The sequence below is a fragment of the Ambystoma mexicanum genome, chromosome 14 (assembly GCF_040938575.1).
Source record: "Ambystoma mexicanum isolate Mex_15411 chromosome 14, UKY_AmexF1_1, whole genome shotgun sequence".
NCBI lineage: Eukaryota > Metazoa > Chordata > Amphibia > Caudata > Ambystomatidae > Ambystoma > Ambystoma mexicanum.
This window is the reverse complement of record NC_090940.1, coordinates 244,415,110-244,432,604: the sequence shown is the minus strand read 5'-3', so window position 1 is coordinate 244,432,604 and position 17,495 is coordinate 244,415,110.

Here is a 17,495-nt window from a genome sequence, read left to right as displayed (position 1 = left end):
AAATAGTCCAACAGAGTGTTAACTGCTGAATTCAAATGTTTTAAAAAAAAGCATACTACGCTTAACTTTTAGGATGGCAATAAGGAAGTCAAACCCAGCTCGGCTCTAATCGTTTATATTGGGAAACCTGTATGGAGACCTAGTGCCTTCCGCCAGATAGTACCTTTCATCTTCCCAGATAATGCAAACTTTGCCGTGGCATGGGACACTCTCTAATTGGAGCTGCATGTCTCGAGGGAAAAGGTCACCATAAACAATACACAGAGAGAGGAACAATTGCTTTCTTGATTAATTCTTTGCGCCGGTCAACTGTCAAGAGCGGTGAAACACTTTGCCCATGCACAAATGCGCAAATCCCCATTGGTCTGTGTGTGTGTGCCAGGGCTCTTTCCAGACACCCTCTACCGTGTTCTTCCCGGACACAACATATTCCCCTTTCTGGTAAATAAATGTTCATTACTCACAGTTCTGTTTGACATCTCATCAATCAATCTTACTGGTCTTCTGATGCATCGATTGAGTCTGGTATGCCCGTTTGCTGCTGTCAGCCTCCTCACTTCTCGACCTTTCCTCACTGTGTCTTTCCGCATCTTCCTCTTCCTGGTTCTCCTCTTCTCCTTCTCAGTATAATCTGAATTGCAACACATTTCATGTGATGACTCTGCCTGCGGATCAGTTGGTCACCATTGATCCATTTATCTGGGATATGACTAGTTGATCGGGGTGAAATTTGGACTCTGATTTCCTCTCTTGCTTTCGACAGACAAGAACCTTGTCCGATGATCGCAATGATGACGGGTTTTGCAGTCCATCACTCATCCACACACCTTTTAATTTCTTGTGTCTTTGATGCATCAACACACCTCAGAGTCAGAGTATCCCTTTCTGGGGCACTTCTGGCATAGGGAAGTCGTTTTCTGAGCTTCCTTCCAAATAACCGTGCCAAAGGACATCTTGTGTTGTCCTGTGAGGTGAGTTCCTGTGGTCCCCGAGCATGTTGCATACTGTTTGATTTAATGACATTGGGCTAAATTCATTTTGTTGGAGCACTTTCTTGAGATTTCACATGAACTTCTCTACCATCATATTTGCTTGAGGCCATAATGTTGTGCTTTTTCTGTGATAGCTCATAAATCGATCAAACTCCATGCTGGTAAACCGTGGCCCATTATCTGATTTTGATATCTCTGGAATGCCCCATGCCGAGAATATATTGCCCAGCTCCGGGATCACCATGCTAGCCGCCATAGAGGAGATCATCTGCATGACAGGGAAACAGGAACATTTGTCCATCAGAACCATCCAATACTTGCCATTATTGAATGGTCCAAAGAAATAAATGGCTTGGTAGGTCCAGGGTACTTCAGGCATGTCTAACATTCTGAGCGGTTCGGGGTTGTTTGGTTTGGAGGTGCATTGGCATAGGCGAAACTATTTTACCATGTTTTCCACCACTGCATCGATCCCTGGGAACCACCTGGGGCTTGTTATCTGACACTTGGTGGCCAAAATCCCTCTGGCATTCATGTGCTAAGTTCATAACTTGCTGGCGGAGGTCAGACGGTATGACTATGCGGCTCCCCACTCATGACAAGTCCTTCTGCAGTTGTAGACAGTTTCTTCTTCACTTGCCTGAACGTTTGTCACTCCTGCTGAACTCTTTCTTGGTCAGTACCTGTCTCATCCAGTCCTATTTCTCTCCAACTTTCAGATGCTATAAATTCTCTCACTTTCCTCAGTATATTGCCTTTCTTACTGTGTTCCCTCACTATCTCCATCGTGAGCGGCTTTGTGGGTCCTTGTTGTGCGGGAAAGGTAATGTACTCCTCTGCTGTTGAGGGCTGTCTCATCATTTTCCAGAGTGGTTGACGAGACATGAAATTTGCTGGGTTGTACTCCTTCACTGGTTTATGAACTATCATGAAGTTGAAATCTTGCAGCCTCAAACCCAATCTTTCTATTCTAGGAGACATCTTGCATTTAGGGTTTCTGTAAATGGGAACTGAAGCTTGGTGGTCCGTCACAATGGTAAATGGTTTTCCCAGGAGAAACGTGAACATGTTCACAGGCTCTTAAGATGGCTAGAACTTTCATTTCTGTCTGGGAGTATTATTTTTCCAACATCAGACACAAAGGCAACAATTATCCTCGGGGTCTCTCTCCCTGGTTTATGTTCAGTGAGAATCGTTCAAAAACACACCGGGCTGGCATCCACAGTCAGTTCTGTACACTTGGCAAGATCAAAACAAGGCATAAAATCTGCTGATGCAATGTCTTTCTTAATCTGACAGAAAGCCTCCTCGCATTCATGATCCCACTGGAATTCCTTCCCTTATTTGGTGAGCTCCCTCACTGGAGCACTGATGGTGGCAAAATCCCTCAGATACCGACTACCGTAGCTCGCCATGCCCAGGAATGATTGTACTTCACTGACCGCTCGTGAAGATGAGATGTCAGTGATATGAATTACCTTTCCTCGAGATGGGCTCATTCCTTCTTGAGAGAACAGGTGTCTGAAGAACTTCAAGTGTTTCTTGTGAAATGCACATGTCTTCAGATTCAGTGTCAAACCTGCTTGAGATAAGGCAGCACATACCTATTTGATTACTACATCATTTTGCTCTTTGTCGACCCCAAAACTAAAATGACATCACTGTAGTTAAAACAGTTTCTTATGTGGCGGATAACTCTCCCAATGCTCTCCTGGAAGAACTAGAATTGCACTATCAAAGCAACTCTAAAATGCCAACTGTGCTTTTACTCCACTGTCAGGATTTTAGAGAATCCTGACTCCCATTTCTATGCCCAAGTGGATCGGGGGTTGCAGGCACATCCCCCGCTCTCCTTGGATGCAGTAGTGGGAGTCGGGGGTTGTGAGGGTGTCCCCCGCTCACCATTACGGTAAGCGGGGGACAGGAAAAATAATTGTCTTTTTTTAAGGACCCAGTGGCATCAGCACCGCCTCACGTAAGTGGGAGGAACTGATGCTGCAGTCATACAAGGGAGATGCGGGGCACACATAAGTGACCCACAGTTAAGGTAAGTGGGTTGGAGTTTAAATATTGCAGGGGAAAAGGGATATATCTTATGACTGCACCGTACCTTAATTGGCATCGACATTTTTGTTGGTGCAGTTTGATGTGCATGTAATAAAACGTTTGACTGGACCCAGTTCATAAAATCTTTTAATAAGATATTATCCAAAGAACTTTCTCCACAGAACCAGCAATGCTAGAAATGTATAATTTAAATGATCGGACTGTGGGCCCTTCTTATGAACGCAGATTTTTGTGCTACTTTGTAGTTATAGTATAAATGAAAAGAAAATGTATATCGTAAGTCCCATTTTCTATAGAAGAAGGAGGTGATACTGTATTGGATATTGACCAGGAATATTGAAAATATGTAATTAACACATTTCCCAGAATCTAGAGGTTTGAACACAAATTCATGCCTCTTACTGCCTAATCTTGAGGAGATAAATATGTTCTACACCTTAACTGAGGGGATAGTCAGCAGGGACCTAAATCACGGTAACCTCTCAGCAGTAAATCTTAAGGTTGAAAACTATCTTAAAAGTTCACCCCTAGAAGCGCTTAAGAGGGATACATTCATAATCACCAAGCCACCAGATAAAGCGACCAATATTGTGCTATGGGAAACACAAGTATTTTAGTGAGGTTTCTAGTTAGCTAAAATATGTTAATTTTAAACTTTCCAATGATGCAAGAGAATCTAATTTTTCATTTGAATAATTGGAAGTGTAGAGACCTAATTCGTTTACAGGAATGTAATCACTTACACAACAATTGCCCCACCATGCCAACATTATGTTTATTGCGTATGGTATGAAACTCATTGACCAAACCATTGTGGCATTTTATCCCACTGAAGGGGTTACCCTCAGCTTCGATCCTGGCAAGAGAATTCTTAGAACAAATAGTCCGAATACATGGATTTCCTTCTATCCTGATTTCTGACCGTGGCAGTCAGTTTGTATCACGTTTCTGGAAAAAGTGTTGCGAGTTAGCTCACATCAATGATATGATATGATATGGTATTTGTAACGCGCCTATACACAAGTGTTTCAAGGCGCGAAACATTTCCACCAGTCACCATCCCCAGACTGATGGTCAGACTGAGAGGACCAATCAGACTTTAGAACAATACCTCAGATGTATGTTACACCAAACAGAAGACAATTGGAAGGACGTTTTATGGATAACTGAATACGCCTACAACAACTCCCTGCACTCTAGCATTGGACAAAGTCCTTTCTATACTATTTACGGGTTGCATCCACGAACCTCTAACCTTGACCCACTTCAACCTGGAAATGCCAGCAGTAAAAAGTTTGCACACGACTATCACTCAAGCCTTCAAACAAGCAAATGACCATCTGAGGCGAGCTAAAGAAAGATATAAGAAATCAGCAGATATGTATAGGAGTGATGCTCCCAAATATCAAGTGGGAGATGAAGTCTGGCTGGCGTCAAAGCACATTCCAATGAAAGGAACCTGCACCTTCACTCCCAGATATGTAGGCCCATACACCATTAAAGCCATCATCAATCCGGTAGCTGTGAAGCTATATTTACCTTCACACATGAAAATTCATCCTGTGTTCCATGTCTCACTTTTGAAACCAGTGCAACCTGGAACCCGAGTACTGAAACCACCAAAACCAATCATAGTTGATGGGGAACCTGAATTCGAGGTTAAGGATATCCTAGACTCAAAAATCATCAAATCAAAACTATTTTATCTAATAGACTGGAAAGGATATGGACCACATGAAAGATCGTGGGAACCTAGTGAAAACATTCATGCCCCACGGTTGTTGAAGAGGTTCCATCATAACCACCCAAACAAACCGGGACCAATGGGAGAAACCACCGTTAGGGGAGCCTTGAGGGGGAGTGCTGTCATAGTTCGCGCTAAGAACTTCCTGTATCCGATGGGCCCCCCCAGTCATCGACTCCCATAAGGACTTATCAAGCCCCAAGGGAGTGTCCCAGAGTCTCTTGGACTCAGTCCTGGCGCCATTGGCACCAGGCTCATAAAATGGGATGAAGCACATGGAACTATTTGCTCAGTCTAGTGAGGCTGAGCCTTTCAGCTTTCTCTGGGTGTGGTTGAGGGACTATTTTACTTGAAGAACAGGGTGTGGTAAAGGGACTACTTAACCTGGAACTACTTGCAAGGCTATTTAAGCCACGCTCTGCAGGCAGAAAAGCTTTGCGTTATTCTGCACTCCTGCAGCGTAACGCTCACCTTGTCTGTCCTGTCCTCGAACTTTTACAGCCACGCCCGTTCAGAATTTCATCCATCGGTGCCTAGAAGAAGAAAGGCGAGAGAAAACAAAGTCAGTACAACAGCAAAGCCTTACCTGCAGCATCCTTCCATCGGTTGCTTCTTCAGCTGCTCCCGGACCTCCGCATCAGCTGAAGGGAAGGTATTCGCTCAGGCCGCAAGACGCACTCGGGTTCAGCATTCTCCCGGAGCATCTTCAGAGCGGTTCTTCCATTCTTCATTCCGGCGCCGTGTCGCTTCTGCAAAAAGAAGAAGAAACAACAGGTTAGTCGCGCACGGAAGGGAAACCAGAATTTGTAAGCTCCATCAGCATAAAATTCAACACCAAGATATTTGTATGAAGGGGTGTAAGTCACTTCGATGGCCTGGATATATAAGCGTGATCTGGCAACCTTTTTGCCGGAAAATAGATTCAATAGGGTTTTATCCTGATTGACAATCAGGCCATTGGTATCAGCATATATCCACAGTGCTTCCACTGATCGCTGTTTAACACCAAACGTGTGGTCTAAAATGACTAAATCACTGGCATAACCCAGTACTGTACAGTGAGTGGTGCCAATTTTAGGAGGACAATTCTGAACAGTTACAAATGACACTTGGAGATCGGAGACAAAAAGATTGTATAACAGTGGGGCTGTTATGCATCCCTGTTTTACCCCACAGTTTTGACTGATGGATTCAGTCACTTTTCCCTGTGCGTCCAATTTAAGGCGCAAGATGGTGTTTGTGTGCAAAGGTTTAAGGTAGTACAGAATTCCAGAGGGACAGCCCATCAGATGGAGTTTGTGCCAGAGCAGCTCCCTCCACACCGTATCGAAGGCGGCTTTAAAATCGATGAATAAAGCATACAGTGGTGGTTTGTTAGGACAGAATGCTCTGGTCCTCAATTTGTCCATTACTTATAGATTATGGGCAGTCGAGTAATCACGCCTGAACCCACTCTGGAATCTGTCCAGTATTCCCTCTTTATCAACTCAATCCTGCAAACATTGGAGTAAGGGTTACGCAAAAGGTTTCCCAGTACAATCCAGCATGGAAAGCAATCGATTTTTGCCCAGCCTTTTGCCATGTACTGGGGAACGTCCCCTCTAAGAGCACTTTATCAAAAGGTATTTTAAGAAGATGGGCCCAGAAATCGGGATCTTTCTTGAGGTCCACATTTGCTAACCCGTTCGGGCTTGGGTGCCCTGGAAGATTTAAGGTTCTTAATTTTGGAAGCTAAATCATCAACCTTTACAATAAAGGGAAAACTCTCTGGTTTATGTTCAATCAACCTAGATTTTAACATACAATCAGGGGAGTTATGTTTAGAAAGAAATAAACACCACGTATGTGCATTAATTGGGTTGATGAAGGAATACTGCCTGCGATCCTTAGCTACACCCAGAAGTGACCAGATGCTATGGATGTTCCTACTGCATAATGTCATCACTATGTGCTGCCATAAAGTTTCTCTACAGGAGCGTCTCCATTGTTTGAGCCACAGGTGATACTTGTTTTTTAATTTCCTGGATACCTGAGAGAAAGTCTCATATGATCGTGCAACCTTCTTGGCTTTCCTAATGTCACCCCTTAATTTTCGTTTAGCATCCCTAATTGTTCTATCAAAGACATTTCCTGGTTGAGATTCTCTTATAGTCAAGTTTGTCTTTGATGTGGCATGCAAATTAGCAAAATAATCTCTGATCCAACTGTTCGATTTGCTGTGTGATTAATCTTTAGATCGCCCATAGGTCTAATATAGGACTTTAATTTGAAGCCCCCGATTCTCAAAATCAGTGCTTCATGGTTGCTCCAAAGATTGTGATTAATAGGTGCTAGCGTAGCTGGAGTCATGGATCTCTGGATGGAAAGACGCATTGTTGTCAATGTCGTCGTAGTTCGTGGAACCCCGTGAAAGGCCCCCTCTACGTTGGTACTATCCGCTTCCTCATGTGTTGAAATGTCCTCTCTATTAGATTTACCGGCCTGAAAGAAAGCCGGTATCGTCCCCTTAAGAACAGGCGAAGTCACCTTGGTGCCTCTTTTGTTTTCATTAGTGCCACAAGCGAGTATCCTAGGAGAGGCGGCTAATTCATCACCACCTCTTCTTCTAAGGTTGTACCGGGGCTTGCATGCTTTACTGTGTTCCGGCATTTTAGGATTGTGTGCAGGTCAAAGTCAACGGCGAAATTGATGACACGCAGTTATTGGCTGGGGTGATCTGCTGGTATTAAATCATGTGTTGACCTTGTGCAAAGAGTAAAGTACTGCTTTCAAGTTGTGTATCCTCGAACTTTTATTTCCTGCAAGGTGTTCATGTTAGATGGGTGAGATGTTTGGTTGTCCCCTTGATGCAAAGGACAAGTGGCCTTGTGTATTGAGGTGAAAAGCCTTAATTACACTTCTTAACTCAGTCACCAATGGAAGAATTAAACTTCAGGCTTTGAAGCACCTTGCACTACTTAACAACCCATAAAGACATTAAAGAACTGATTTGAAGAACACATTCTTTCTCTGAACATTGCTATCGCTGAGATAATTGATCCTGATGCAGTCTACAGTTTTCTAGTAATTCACAATAAAGATAATCATAAGGCCAGAGATGAGCACCAAACTGGGGGAGCTGTTTACCATTGAGTGTTCCTTTAAATGCATCCAGCAATGGCCCTCCACACTCAGAATGTCCTTTATGTGTTCCAGAAATCTGCAGATGGTGAACCCAGGTTGTATATTGAAACCTTACAAATCTGCCTCCTCTGTATTCCCTTATATGAACTATTTTTGAGTCTTTTTCATTGCCCACCTCAGTGGGATATAAAATGAGCACCGACCCACGCAGCTAAGACTGCATCTACTGCCAAGTGCATCGGATACAAGACTGCATCTACTGCCAAGTGTATCGGATACAAGGGAATAGTCTTGTGGAGTCGAGTAGAGTCGAGCAGTCCTGCAGTTGGCAGAGTCTGCTTTCCAGCTTGTTTCCTTGTGGGCGGACCCACATAATACAGCAATCCACCGCGGAGTGGACCGCGGAGTCTCGTGGAGTCGCGTGGAGTCCTGCAGTCTTGCAGGGCGATGCAGGGGGGCAGCGCCATTGCGGATTCCATTTCCATCCCCCCAGAGAAGAGGCACAAGGCGGCGGGAGAAACTGGGGAAAACCCGGACATGGCTGATGTTTTTGACTTTACGGAGCCGGCAAGGTGCCTCAGGAGCAATTCAAAGCTCCTTCCCCAGGGGGACAGAAGATCCCTGCCGTCCAATCGAGGTAAGAGCCCCGCTGCCACCCCCACATATGCCACTGAAACTCTTTTTGACTTTGAACCACCAAACAAAACAATGAAACCGTATATTTCCGCTACTAGCGAAGCACAGGTGATAGCAACCTCTCTTTTCAAACCCATGCCAGCAGCATGTGCAGGGTCGGTCCTGTGTGACAATGACAGGGGCTGGAGTCCCGCTTCGGCGAGAGGATTGCAAGCCGAGGCTGCCGTAGGGCAGACTGGGCAGGCCCTTTCTCCGGCCTTTGCCGCAAACACACGTGAGATGTACCCTTCGAGAACTGACATTAACCAAAAGATACTGGAGACGGCGGTGCCGAAAAATGAGACCACCACTCCGGTGGCTCGCCCAGGTACCCCCCACAAAGTCGTCAAACCTGAGTAAGGTTCAGAGTGATCAGCCTGTCTGTGAGGTGCGGGGATTAGGGGACCAAAACAAAAACCCCCGGGAGACCCAGATAAAAGAAACGGAGCAGCACACGCCCCTAGATCCCAGTTATGGTGAAACGGGGAAGCAAGGCAAAGAGCCAATTCTGACAACAGCACAAAACCCCCCCCACACTCAATCAGAGTTGCCAATTTCAAACCACCCAGCTAACAACTAAACAAAGGACCAAGTTACATCAGTTTTTCCCCATCAAGTACAAGGACTTTGCAGCATGGAAGAAAACTCCATATACGAACTGCCCAACATGGAGGGCAATTCGGCGCGGGCCACAAAGCCCACCACTGACATGAACCCCCGTGTCTCACCGGGAGTCGAAGGAGGCACAATCCCATGCACCAAAAAGGCACCCTCTGCAAAGAAAATAAAAACAACATATAACAAAAGACAAAAAGAAGGACTCCAAAACCGAAAGGAACAAATAAAGCAAATCTTAACGATCTGGCCAATATAAGACATGAAGACGCAAGTCTTGGACCAAAAGACCAAAAAAACATCCAAACAGCTGGCAAATGAGAAGGCGGAGACCCGGACATCCACTTTACCAAACCCTCTCATTTCAAACGCCCTGCTCAATTTTTTCAAGAAGCAACAGCATGGAAAACCAATGAAGCAAAATCCCATACTAATGAAGAAGCAGCCAAGGGCCCCAGGTGACGCCCGAACCAGTCAAGGATCTACAGGGAAATGATCCCACTCATACACCAAGAGGGAAAAACGCCACCCACCCTCCAATGGATCCCAAAGTCATCCAGCATCGTGACAAGACGGAGCAAGTGACGGCCCTACCTTGCCCAAATGCTGCTGTCTCGCCAAATAAATCAGATCTCTCTGACACAGAGACATTACAAAACTGCAACCAGAAACAACAGGAAGCAACAGACCCTATAGAGCAGAATACATCTTCAGAACTTCAGGGGGGCGACAAGTCATACGAGGAGTGGTAGAGGCCACATCCCCAAGCACCTGGGTCAATGGGGAAAATGAGTGAGCAACCCTGGACAAAAGTTCATCTACAACATCTAGACAGGAGTGAAAACCTCCCCAATCAAACCACGGACAGAACAACGCCAAAACATGAGCTACACTGGAAAGTATGGGGAACATCGAACTATGCTAACCCCTCTGCATGTGCCCTTCCGTTCTGAAATCTCAATGCAGTCCCGCCTTCCATTGCAAAACATAGAAGTGCAACAAATGCCGGGTAAGCACAGAAGGTACAGTGAAATTGTGATGGACACGCAAAGACAATCACCCAATAAAAAAACAGACATGACAACAAATATGGCGGCAATCACGATTGCTCTCGCCCCTTTTTGAAAACTCTGCGAAACAATAAACGAATCAACAAAAGATAACACAACAATCCTTTGCAAACTTCTATCTAAATTTGAGTTCATTGAAGAATATTTAACAGCTGTAAAAGTAAAAAATGAAAAACAGATAGCGACTTGGTAGGCCAAATGGGCCTGTATGGGGGCAGAACTCAAGGAAGGCACTCAAAAGAACAAATGCCACAAAAAGACAACGGAAAGAGCGTCTCAGACAATGTCAGTGAAGGATAAAAGTGAAACAGAACCTATTTTCACCAAATCAAAATCGACACCATAACCAGACGATCCATCAGTGCAAATGTAAAACCCGAACGCCACTCAAAAAACAACAATACCTTTGCTTAACCAAAGGGAAAAAATAGGCTTTCAGCCGGCAACGCAAACAGGAACGCAGAAGAACAAACCTCCACTAACAGAGGACAATAAAGAAAAGAATAAGATTGACTTGACTAAGAGTCCAACTTCAAGCGTTTTGAAAGCTCTAAAACCTCAAAAAGAGGTCAACTCTAGAGAAAAGTTACCAAGAACGATAGAGAAATTTCTGGCGACAAGTGCACTAATGGACCTATCTGTGCATCCGGAAATAGAGATATGGAAGGATAACGTGCAAAAAAAACGCACCTAGTCCGTAGAACTAGAAGGATCCACAAAAAGAGACCAGACAGAGGTAGAAACCCTCAGAGAAAAGAATACACAGAAACAAAGGGACAAAACACCACCTAAGCAGCAAGGAGAAGCTACTCCCGGAATGGGAGAAACCGGAAAAATTCCAAGAAAAACATGAAATGGACAAAAGAAATGAAAACAGCCGTGCGTCAACCCCAAAAAATCAAAGAACACGAGGAGACTCTGAGGAAAAAAAAAAAAAAGAAGGACATATGGGCGGGAGAGGCCTATTACATGGGAAAATCAATCGGAAGAAATCAGAGTCTTCAAACTAGAACAAACATCATGCAAAAGCAACTACATGATCCTCAACAGGAAAACAGTTTTAAAAACACTGAATAAAATTGAGTCCCTCAAACATCTGAAAACTGATGATTTTATCCTTATTGAACGCTACCACCGAGAGCAGAAAGCAAAATCCTATCTACATATCAAAGGCAGGGCACTCAAAGGACTTACAAATGAGCCATACAAAGATTTAAAAAAAGATGGCTTTACACTGACAGAAATTGCACAAGAAAAGCAACACCCAAGGGATGGAACCAGCAAGGACACTGGGGACCAAAAACACCACTACAAATCAAAAACTGAAGCTCTCTACAACCGGAAAAGGCTTGGTTCTAGAGCAAAATATACAGAGGAAATCGACAGCTACAGGGAGCACCCCAACCGAGAGGCAGACAGGAGCCCAGTAGGTGGAGAGAGACCCGCATCACAGACGTAAGAATAGACGTTCCAGTCTGGAAGAGAGATCAACCTCGCAATCGCAGGTTTCGCTCAGAAGCCGACGAGTACAATCAGAGACCGATTACATACGTCAACAGAATGGAGCCAGAGAAAGACACACAAAACTAACCAGGAAAGAGGAGAGAACCACTCGGAGAGAGGAGACACAAAAATATCAAAGGACCCATGGAAGTGGCTAAAGGCAGCCCTTAACCCTAAACCCGATAAATAGCAATCACCAGGAGGAGCCTCAGAAAATCGATCTCCTCCGTCTCATCTTCAAGACCCGCCGCCGAAGAGCCGCCTGACAATGGCTTCATGGAACACGAGAGGCCACCTCCATTTAACGAACCCGGATAATCAAGACCTTGCAGCCTTTGATATACTTTGTCTCCAGGAAATGTGGCAAATGGCAAAACCTTCTCTTGACGGCTTTGAGATAGCATTTTCTTCTGCTACAAAAGGCCTTTTTGGACACCCATCCTCAGGGCTCTTATTAGCAATTCGACTGGGATCAGGGATTGAGATCATAAAAAAAATAACAGAATCATATGGTATTCTTGCGGTTCTTACAACATAGACCCAAAAACACAGTGGACTTAGGGGGAGTGAAACAGCAAAGATAGCAATCATAACTGTCTACTTGAACCCGCAGAAAACGTCTAGCACGGACCTTTGCAAAAAATCTAGAAAAGGTAGTCGACAATATTTCAGTAGAAGACTCCCAGACACACATAATTATATGTGGAGACTTAAACTCAAACTGTAACATCAAAACGGACTACTCCAGGGTGAAGAAAGCTCTATCACAAGTGGAAGAAAGAGGAGCAGCATGGATGTCTCTGATGAAATCAAGAAATCTACACAACGTTGCATCACTGAAAGCATGGGAGAGGACGATACCTACCTGGGAGAGAGGCGAATCTAAGGCCACCCTTGACTACTTCTTTATTTCTCACAGTCTGCTGCAATACATAGAAGACTACTCGGTGTCTAGAACTACAGAGAGTGATCACAATCTGGTGGCAATAGAATGGTCGTCAACTCTGCCTACGCCCCAAAGCTACAATCACCCGATAGAGGTAAACAATCAACTCACTCGCCTATGTCTAACGGCATCTAATATTGAAAACATCACAGACTCATACAAAAAAGGAGTCTGTTCACTAGAATCAAAGGCTGCACGTCTGGATGACCTACCCTTCTTGCTACAATATAGAAAGAAAACGAAGGGTGGAAACCACGCAGCAAGCAAAAACAGCCATGCGTATGACAAAGAAGTAGTGGAAAAAAGAAGAGCCCTAAGAAAAACGAAAAGACAGGCCAAAACAGCTAATTCCCCAACTGCTTGGAATAATTTGCTAGCCGAAATAAAGAAATACAAATCCTGGATCTTGGGGCACAGACACGCATTGTACCAGAAGGACGCAGAGGCAATGCTTCGGGCACTAAGTACAAAAAAAACCAGCGAGTTTTGGGCACTCATTAAAAGGCCCAATAAGGCGATAGATACCCGAACCATAAATTCAGTGAGTGAAGAAGCGTGGGCCACATTTTTCGAAAAGCTGTTCAAGGCCCCGTGTCCAGTGAAACTCCACCCCAAATAGTCAGAGCTTCCTCATGGATTGACCTTTCTGACAAAGATGAGATAACAACGGCAATAACAAGATTAAAAAAGTCAAGAGTTCCGGGGTTGGATGGCCTTAGTAATATAGATCTCAAGGAAAACGTGGAGGAATGGTCAGAGTTTATCAGCCTCCTCTTTGAACACTGCAGAGTAGCAAAAGCCATCCCAAAATCTTGGACCGAAGCAGTAATTGTATCGATATTTAAACAAGAGGACAGGGAAGAACCGAGCAATTACCGTTCAATTGCACTTCTCGATATATTAGGGAAAATCTTCGCAACTCTACTTCTGGGCCATTTTCGCACCTGGGCCAAAACGTCACCTGCCAACGACCCATTTCAAATCGGCTTCCTCAAAAACGGAAGCACTACAGTTAACATCTTGTTGCTGAGCCTCATAGAAAAGGTAAAGCAAGGCGCTCCCCCAGTATTTATGGCCTTTATAGACCTGTTACAGGCTTTCGACAGAGTGGACAGGCAAAGACTATGGTCCAAATTGGAAAAATGGAGATGCCCGAAAGAAGTGCTTGACCCCATGATGGCCGTCCACGTGAATACAAAACTAAGAGTGCGCCTTAACACCCAAGGTGGGCTATCTCGCGAAATACCCTCAAACCGCGGAGTGAAGCAGGGCTGTCCCCTAGCCCTGGCCCTCTTGCTGCCTATCTAGGGGATTTCAAAGAAACGGAACGTGCTGTCAGAGCCTTCCCGCCCACGCTGGGAAACTTGAACATCTCAAGTCTACTATATGCAGACGATTTCATCTTGTTAGATCAGACACAGAAAGGTCTCCAGCCAACCTAACAACCTGGCCACATACATGGAACTAAATAACATGCAAATAAACAAAACAAAAACAAAGATACTGAAATTTGGAAAAAGTTCCACGAAACAAAAGACAAACAACAAATGGTCCCCGGACAAGGTGAATATCGCGGTAGTGTCTACCTACAAATACCTACAAATACCTAGGAGTTTTTATTGACGACTCTGCCAATGAAGCTACAATGCAAGCAATACTGTGGAAAAAAGCAAAAAATCTAGCAGCCCAAATGACGACAGTGGACAGAAAATATGGGACATTTTCAGTACTACCGGTCATTCAATTTTACAAAGGGAAATTAGTCCCTACGATTACCTACGGGATGGGTGCAACCCTGAATATGCCAAACATAATCTGGCGAAAACTAGAAGGTTACCTTTGGAAATCCCTACTAGGTCTTCCAAACTCGGTCTCAGTGGACTTCATGAGGTGAGAGCTAGGCTTGCTTTCTCTAGAAACAACGGTAACACTTGGTGCTATGCAACTTCTCAGAAATACCTCACTAGCTGAGTCTCCACCGATCTACAAGATTATTGAAAGAGAAATAGCAAATCGCAATCTGACTACCTTAAATGTCTGGTTAGAGAAGTTAAGAGAGAAGTTGGAGGAGATTGCATGCACAGAAGAAGATCTGCAAGTGAACCCAGTAAGAGTAAAATCCAAAATGGAAGCCCAGGATTGGATTAACACTCTTGAAAAAGCACAGGGTAACAAACTCACAAAACATCTCCCGCCTACCTTTAACAGACTGAAGGTACCACTGCCATACTGCATAGAGTTCCCAAACAAACAACTAAGGACAACCTACATAAGAGCACGCTTGAATCTCCTCCCAACACGTGAAATTCAGGCTATTAGATCAAAAACAGCCATCAAAGAATGCGACTATGTGCGAGTCCAACCAACCGGAAACAGTAAGACATCTCCTAATGCAGTGCTCGAAGCTAAGAGAAGTACGGGCGACCTATTTGAACAGCCTTTGCACTGACTTTGTGGGACACCAGGGAGAAGAAGAATCTGCATGGTGGAACAGGTTGATGTCAGGAGAAAAGACGACCTGGTCAATCGCAATGGTTTGGAAAGCGCTTTTCATAAGATAAACGCACAAACTGATGCATTTCCCATGCACTCAGCCGGAGATCTGGCTGAATGACCGCATTGGAAACTGATTTCAACCCTATAAGAGGGGGACTTGTGTAAATTAACTTTCTCGTCCATCACTTTGAATCTAAATGTCTCTTCAACTTCTGTGCGCTTCCGGCACTGACCAGTTTAACTAATTAATTGCTGTCGGCCGTTTCTTGCTACATTTTTCTTCTTCGACTTTCTTGTCCCCTTTTTTCGCTTCCTCTCATCTTTTCCGGAAATCTCTTAGCTCCTAAGGAACATCCTTGACTCTTGTAAAAATAGCTAATGTGATTATAAACAAGTAAATACATTTAAAAAAATATATATATATATTTTTGTCATGCGCTGATCAATTGCACTTGCACAACTCAAAACATCCACAATCTCACATCAGTATTCCCTTTTTGACTAATTTAACTTGATTACAGATCAAATATATGCTGTTTTGGGGGCTTTCATTGCCTGATTCATTCTTCATTTCAGCCGGCCTTTGTTCCGGCCCTCAGTTGCCACTATATGAGTCACATGACTCAGAATGAAAAAGGGGGGAATACATCTTCTCGGAACTTCGAAAATCAGTTTGCAGCAGCCATCTCGCAGTACTCAAAAGCTACGGTGAGTCATCCTCCTTTTTGCTTGGTTAATTTCATTCCAGATCGAATCAGTATAATTGTTTGGGCCTTTTTACTACCCCCCTCATTCCTCTTCCCTGTTTGACCTTTCCTGTTTGCCTTTTTTCCCCACCTTCCGGCACCACTGATTAGTGAATTGCTCTACTCGAGTCCACATGCAGCTGGCACCTACCAATACCAAAGACCTCTGGTGAGTCTCCACCTTTTGGCTACTTTAACTTCATTACTGACAGACCTATGCTATGTTAGCAGCGTATTTCTATCACTCCTCTCCCTGTCTACATGTGTTCCCTTCTAAAACACCACTGATTGGTGGACTGCAAGAAATAAGGAAGGGGCTCCAAGTAGTTATCATCCCTATAAAGCTCGAACTCACCTACAGCTGACACCTTACAACACCCAAAAGCACTGGTGAGTGTCCATATGTTGGCTAATTTAACTTATTTGAATAAATGCTATTTTGGGGTCGTTTTGCTGCCTCCTCAATCCACTTTAATGTCTGCCCTTTTCCCCTGCAGTCCGGCACAATAGATTGGTGGATTACATGGGACACATGACCCTTAAAACCCCTAACGTTTTGCCTCCTGGCCAGCCCTGCCACGGCAGCTGGCAAATGGCAAAGCCTATGGGTGTCACCCATTTGTCTTATGAGTCTGCGCTTGGCTGACCAGGCTGATTTCTTTAAGGTAATGGACAAAAATACACTGCATACTCCGAATTCCCTTAATCTCAAAGAAGAGGAGCCCACAACCCCCAGCCCCTTTCTTTTGATATTTTGATTCTTTGTTTTATTTTTCATTGTTGAATTCGGCATTTTGTTTTATGCGTTTATTTTTACGAGCTTCCCCATAGCCTTCCCCATACCTGCATGATAGAATGCTCCTTTTTCAGAGATACATTGAATGTTGCATCTAGGTTATGTTTTGATCACAAGATAGATTGATTGTTGCAGCCAGTTAATTTGCGTGCACAGCTAGTTCAATGTATACACATGGCTAGATAGATCATTGCAACTAGATACATTTCTATTCATAGTTATATCAACTGTATGCAAAGCAGAATTGATTGTTGCAGCTAGAAGATCTTCCTCCACAACTAGATCAATCTAATGATCTAATGTGCAACTAGATCGTTTTTGGCAGCTAGGTTAATGTTCACGCAACGCCAGCCGAATATTATGATTTGTTTCATTACACATATGGATCATGTGTTTATGCAATGCTAGCTTAATTGAATGCAGAAATACATTGATTGTAGCAGCTCGATTGTTTGATTCCGATAGTGTCATTTTCTTGCACAACCAGATTGGTGATACCTGCACGATTCTTTTTTTGTTGTTGCAGCTAATCCTGTGTGTTGTCATGGGCAGATGGATTGTTGCAGCTACTCTACATGTATCAACAGCTGCATTGATCTTTGCCTCTAGATTCATTGTTTATCAACTTAGATCAACCTTGTTCACAGATGGATTGATCCTTCAAGCTAGTTGGGCCGAGAGGATAGCTCAGGGCAACAAGATTGTCTTGGAAGCAAGGCAAC